The sequence below is a fragment of the Montipora capricornis genome, chromosome 6 (genome assembly GCF_036669925.1).
Source record: "Montipora capricornis isolate CH-2021 chromosome 6, ASM3666992v2, whole genome shotgun sequence".
Taxonomy (NCBI): domain Eukaryota; kingdom Metazoa; phylum Cnidaria; class Anthozoa; order Scleractinia; family Acroporidae; genus Montipora; species Montipora capricornis.
This window is the reverse complement of record NC_090888.1, coordinates 40,720,015-40,727,292: the sequence shown is the minus strand read 5'-3', so window position 1 is coordinate 40,727,292 and position 7,278 is coordinate 40,720,015. Positions and strand designations below refer to the sequence as shown.

The window sequence follows — 7,278 nt, the reverse complement described above, 5'->3', positions numbered from 1 at the left end:
TAAGTATGTACTTGGTATGTCACATGAATGTTTTTGGTATTTGACTGACATGTTTTGGGTATGTAAAATTTGATATGTTCTTGTTTGTTTATTGGTATGTTTGAGGTATGATCGACATAACCAAAACACAATTTTAGATATGTGGCTAAGGTTTGTTTAGGTACTTCTAAAGCGGTATGTTTTGGCTACCCTTTTGGTATATAAAATTTGTTCCAAAAATGATACTTCATGGTATATCTTTGGTATGACAGAGGTAGCATAAACATACATGTATCACTGACCTACCTCTTGCATACCACAATAAAGTATGTTCTTGGTATGTCATATGTATGTTTTTCATATGTGATGGATATGTTAAAGGTATGTCAGGCCATACCCTTGACATAACTTATACAAACCAAAAACATACCCATAATTTGGTGTGGGAAGCTGGGAGTATGAGAGTTTCAAAGCTGCCCTGTTGGCAGTAATGGCTGGAAACAATTTAACTGAGTCTCAATGGTTAAAAATATTCAGCTAAAGTGGCTGGTCCTGTGTTGATGTCACAAAATAATTACTACATGTAGTTGGACTGATTATTTCAACATGAATTTTGTCAGAGTCCTTTTATACTTATACAACGAGGAATTACGTTTTTGCAATGTAAGTGTTACATGGCCAACGTTTGCAAAAACGTAATCCCTCCTTGTACTTGTACATGTTCATTGCTGTGACTTTAACATCGTCAGTTCCCACGGCCTGCTCCCGTCTGACCTTGTAGCTCAGTCGGTAGAGCAGCGGTGATCTAACCGGAAGGTCAGGGGTTCAATTGCCACCATGGTCAGAGTTTTTTTTCTGTCCTTGTGTGGGCTAACGCTCACATGGTTCATATGGGGTAGATACTTAGCACTTTACATTACACTCTGATCAGTTAAGTATGTTCAAAAATAAGTGCTACACGGCCAACGTTTGCAAAAACGTAATCCCTCCTTGTACTTGTACATGTTCCTTGCGTGACTTTAACATCGTGAGTTCCCACGGCCTGCTCCCGTCCGACCTTGAAGCTCAGTCAGTAGAGCAGGTCGTGGGTTCAATTCCTTGTGTGGGGCCATTTCCATCAGTATGCCTAACGCTCAGATGGTTCATATGCGGTAGATACTTAGCACTTTACATTACACTCTAATCAGTTAAGAGCGCCTCTCAGAAATTTTCAATAAGACCGTGCAAGATAAAAAAATCAAAAATTGCCAAACTTTGTCACAATAAAGGACTACCAAAACCATTTTTAGAAAGATATGTTTTCGTTTGTTTCGATAATTATTTTCCCTGGACGGCGCCTTTTTTGGCCTTGTGAGCGAGTGAAAACGACTCCAAAATGTCGCTTGTTTGAATAGCTTTTTTTTAAAATAACGAATGAGTAACTTGAAAATCAAAACACCATGGCACAGCTACAGTAATTCACTCACCCTTTAGCGCTGTTAACGGTACAACATACCAAAACTGGAATTTTTTACCAAATTTTAAAACTTAACCTCTTTTAGAATGATTACAGAGTGCCACATTTGTGTGAAATTCGATCGTCAAAAAAGCACCCTGGTACATGGCTTTCTTAAACGAGACTATATTCACCGGAATAAGCAATGTTTCTGCTGCAATTAAATTCAATACAATTTTTCGGTGAATGAAACTGAGGATTTTTGAGGCCCAATTTCAACATGCTGTTTGTCAACAAAAGTTGACCTTTGACGACCAAAGCAGAGGCGAGGTATATTGAAATCACACACGCTAATCTTGATTTATTCACTGAACAATTCGAGACTTTGGGTTTATGGAACTACTGTAGCTCAAGTGAAACGTGTCATTCAAATTTAACTGTCTTGGTTTAAGAGAGACATATCCAGTAAATAAAATAACTGACCTAAACATTTGCATACTAGTAAGATTCACTCCATTCCATATTTTTTACACAAACAAGTTTCCTTGATTCACTTTGTCAAGATACCAGCAAAACAAACAAAGAAAGGCATCCCCTCTTTATATAAGTATGCGCGGGCTGGATTTTCCTCTGAAGATGAAAATGACGGGGACTGTACATGTAGCACTCCTGGCTGTGAGAAGAAATACCTGGTATTTGATTCATGTCTCAATAAGTTGCTAAAACGGTGTCCAAACTGTGGAGATGTCATCATCCAAATTGAGAGGAAAACAATTGGTAGTATGCTATCAATTGAATTAACCTGCCACAATGGCCACCACTTACTGGGATTCACAACCAGTGGTGAAAAAGAAACCCTTGGGTAACCTGTTGATGGCAGCATCCATTCTGTTCACTGGTAACACCTTTGTTGCTATCAGTCGCTATTTGTTCCCTGTTGTTAATGAGGCATGGGAGGCTGAAAGTAGACGCCAAATTGAAAAGCTTAATGGGAAGGCAGTTGTCAACCTTGATGGCGATGGCCGTTGTGACAGTCCAGGACACTGTGCAAAATATGGCACCTACACACTAATGGATGATGACACTGGGGATGTGGTAGCATTTAATGTTGTTCAGGTTTCAGAGGCAACATCGTCTAATGCTATGGAAAAAGAAGGCTTTTCCAGGTGCATAGAAATGCTGGAAAGCAAAATGTCACCATTAGTAGGATTGCAACAGACCGTCATGTGTCCATCAGCAGTTCCATGAACAAAGACCACCCAACTATTAATCACCAGTATGATGTTTGGCACCTCTCTAAGTGGGTGGTAAAGAAGCTCACAAACAAAGCAAAACAAAAGGGTTGTGAGGAACTGTCCCCATGGATACAGTCTATTGCTAATCACCTCTGGTGGTCTGCTGCAACCTGCAATGGTAGTGTGGATCTTTTGCGTGAAAAATGAAAATCAGTGTTGAATCGCACTACCAACAAACATAATTGGTCAGGAAACACCCATTTTCACAAGTGTAGTCACAGGTGCATTTAATCCTCTGAAGCTAAGCAAATCTGCTGGCTCAAACCAGGTACCCAGGCTCACTTAGCTTTGGAGGAAGTGGTCCTAAACACTAAGCTCCTAAAAGATCTGGCTAAGCTTACTGACTTCTGCCACACTGGCAGACTCGCGGTCTACCACGCAATGATGCTCAAGTACTGCTCAAAACGAGAACATCTTCCTGTGTTCCTGTGAAAACACTGCGAACGTTTCAGACAGTTAGGGTTTACAAAGGCTATAAATTCTCCACATTTTTTTGGCAGAAAACTTTTTTTTTCTGAAATTTTATTTCTCAATTTTATTGAGAATTTTTTTCTCAAATATTTAAAAATGTTCCCCTGCTAAAAAATAGGGAATAATAGGAATTTCTTGAAAAAATAAGAGAAAATAGGTTGCAGGCCAAAAAAAATGGAAAAAGATCTTGCACTTGCATCTTGAACTTGCACTCTTCAGATTGGGGAGTGTAGGGTTTCTGGACAAGGTTTGTGTTGTTTCAGTTATGGTCAAACAATGACCTGCAACTTGCACTTTACAAATTGAGATAATTATTGTGCAGGAGATACCGCTTTGAATAAAAACGTTGAAATGTCAGAATTCCTTGCTTCAGGGCGTCAAGTGACAAATGACACTCAGAAAATAGCCACGACAGTCGTCAAAAAATAGAAAGCTTTCCTTGAATTCTATACTCTACAAAGCCAACAGCAGGTCTGTTCCTCAACCCAATGCGTTATTAAATAGCTAACAGGGAAGATGGCATTAATCCTTCCCAGAAACGAGTGTTAAAACTTGTTACTAAGGAAACTTGTCCTTCACCTACCAAATAACCAAAAAAAAGTCTCATGCTTATGGCACTTTTACCAGACTGAGTAACCTTAGCTTTGCAGTGATTTAGTTTGGGCAGTGCTTGTCGTTGATGACAAGGCCTTGTCTAACAGTTAATGCTGTTTTCCAGTCAAGAATTCCTCTTTCCTCCTGTCTCCTATTTTCTCTATTTCATTGCATCATATCGCTTGCTCTTAGCAGGGTCAAGCATCATTGTGGCTACATTAGTACTTTAGTACAGCTGATACATACAACGTTTGATACATATATCCCAGTGTTACATACATAGCTGATTTTATAGCTACAGGTATCCCAGAAACAACGTTTTACAAAAGCGCGATGTGGTTGCATTACGCAACATACATTGATCAATGGAGGGTAAGAAAAATAATTTTCCATGTCTATTTCTCCACATACAATGTTATACCTTTCCCTATCTGGTTTGGAGAGCCAGTCAATAACATGGTTGTTGATGGAACACAGAGGACAACATTTTGGGCTCCAATCACCGTGGCAGTTGATGTTAGTGCCATCGTTGAAAAATATTTTGGCTGCTTCCCCCAAATCTTTTGGCTTTGAAGGATCATCGACCACAAAACACATGGTTGTCTGACTGGCAACTTTTCCAACTACCTGAACAATATATATGTTGTTTTCGCAGATCAACAACTGGATCAAATATAAACTAACTAATGGATGGCTCAAAAAAAACTTATTTCAGTAAGTAAACACAACCTTTTCACATAACAGAGTTAAGGAGTACTGTCAAAAAATGGCTACTGATGTAAGTTAACAGCAAGAAGTATTCTGGTCTTAATTCCATATGGCCAAACCTTTTCAGACACAGAGGCAAAGAAATTATTTCTCCATCCTCCAGTAGCTGCTAGGGCCAGCTTACATGCAGTGGATTTTCCACTATCTGGCTGTCCCAGAGCGGCAGGCAGTGGACATGATCCAGCTAGCATCTGCCTCTGTCAAGCTAAGGAAACATGGGTCAATTTAGACACAACCTATTGCAACAATTCTTTCTACGATTAACTGATATGAAAATTCTACTTTGTCTAATAGTCTTCGTTGACAAACGGGTTACAAAACCACAGATTATAACAATGCCTTAAAAAGATAACAAGCTGAATACGAAGGAAACCTCCTACAATGACTGCCAGGACAGCAGTCGAGCCCGTTTACCTCTAGTACCATAAAGACTCGCAGATAAGCCGCCACCCCGAGTTTAGCAACTCCAATTTTGGAAAAAAAGTTTTTCATGAAAAAAACTGAAAAGAAATCCAAAGTCGAGACCATGAAGTGTTCTGTCTTCATCCAAGGCAAACTCGCCAACAGTGGATCAAAAAATACTTTAAAGTCTTACCCGTAATTTTAGCTGTTTAGTAGAATAAACATCATGTCCACCACTTATGACATATGATTGATATTATTCTGGTATTTGTTCACAGGTATTTCTCCATTCAAGGCAGTTTTTCCATAGAATTTTGTTCAGGAACTGACACCACCGAAGCCCACACCTCTTATCTCTTTCTGGTTAGTTATCATTATTGACTATTTTGAACATCCCGCATATCACAACAGACACTGTACTAACTCTCTCTCTCTCTTGCTCTCTCTGTTTTTAGAATGCAAGAGGACAGCCATTCTCCACTGCTGCCTTCTCAAAACACATCCAGGGGATATTCTACAAGCTCACTGGAACCGGCATTGGCATTAATGTCTTAAGATCATCATTTATAACCTGGGCATACAGTTCAAGGTGGGTTAATCTGAATCCTTGCGATGCTTTTATTTATTTCAGGCTCATTTTTGCATTTGCTCCTCATACTTTTTTTCCAAATTGGCAATTTCTTTTTTTGTTAAATCATCATTTCAAATCTTTCCCAAGACGAGACCTTTCTAACTGAAACTTGATACTTCTTTCAACCCACTAACATCTTCTTTCTTTCTGCTTGCCTGCAGTCACTGTGATGACACCATGAAGGATAGTCTTGCGGCTGCCTTGCGCCATTCACGACAAACGGCCCAGACCACATATGACCGTAGGACCGGCCTGGATAAAAAAACGCTGCTGTCACATTGGCACAGCAAAAGGCCGAGTCTGTTATGGGACGAGAAGGAGGAGGAGAAGAAGAAGAAGAAGAAGGAGAAGAAGCAGAAGAAGAAGTAGAAGTAGGAGGAGAAAAAGAAGGAGAAAAACTTCATGCTGGACAGTTTGTGGGCCTGGTAGAGACTGGTAGCACATTGAATGCTCCCCGTGTTTTGATTGGACGCGTACATGCCTTTTTGCCGAGGAAACAGGTCTTCCTGTTGTGGTACAAACACGAGGGACGTTCTAGCTATGGTCTTCACCTGGATGGAAAACAGTGGATTGAGGACATCAACTCACTCATTCCTGTCAAGGTGCAACTGGTCGTACGCAAACAAGCAAAGGAAGTGCTTATCATCTGTGCACAAGCGTCAGGACAATACTCAAGGCCGTCCATGGCCATTCCTCTAAGAGTTAGGGTTTGGGTTTGTTTTCTCAAAGACATTAAAACCAAATAATTCTTACATTTCAACAGTTTATTCTTAAAGAGCTACTGTGACTAAAAAATCAGATTTCATTTTCCTTGGAATTTCAAAACTGTTAACTAAACAGAAACTGACCCAAGTTTTAAGCCTTTATTTGAAAAAGAAACCTGTTTATTTTAACTGGAATTTTCCTATTTAATGGGCCGCCGTTACTAACTTTTAAATCTTGAGGGAGCTGGATCGAGGAGAAAATAATGTCTAAGACTCGATAGTTTAAGAATGCAATGCATGTGTACGCGGCTCAATTAATATGCAGCACAGGAGTTTCGGGCTTTCAGACTTTAAAACTTGTGTTTTGCATATATAGCAAGCTTTGTCCTGTGTTCTCAGGACTCAACTTGCTGCACTTGACAACGATGCAAACACTGGCCGTAATCAAGCTCAAGTACAGGTAGGAGAACATCCAGGCGAGGCACACTACAAGATGTGCTTTCCGACGGCCCATTAGCGATGGGTAGTCAAGCCAATCAGTGAGAAGAAATCATACCATTATTTGTCAGGTATGATTTCAGACGTCATCAAGCCGTGTGAGGAAGGAAATGCAGTTGCCCAGCCTTTGCCTGTTCAGCTACAAAAAAAACATTGCCTCAGAGCCAGCACCACTTAAGGCAGACTTAATACAACAACATCGGTCAAGATTTATTTAACTAATGAAAATAATGTGTAGCTTTACAAGTAACAATTATTTTTCCTGCATAATAATTTTGAAGAATCTTGAAATAATTTGAAGAAACATTGAATCGTTACTCTTTCACCCTAACTGATAAACACAAGTCATAACCTATGTATATATCAGTGCTGAAAGTAAAGTAAAAAATACTTTGGAACAAGTAGTCAGTAACTTTACCAATGACAGTAATATAATTATACACATTGAGAAAATGAACACATGAATGATATGACACCCATTTAGAGGAAACAAAAAACAAA

The 7,278-nt window shown here is 39.5% G+C and overlaps 1 pseudogene; it reads left to right on the top strand.

Moving 5' to 3' along the window:
• The first annotated feature begins 345 nt into the window (after positions 1–345).
• On the top strand, positions 346–2,588 carry LOC138053919 (uncharacterized; annotated as a pseudogene).
• Positions 2,589–7,278: the final 4,690 nt, after the last annotated feature.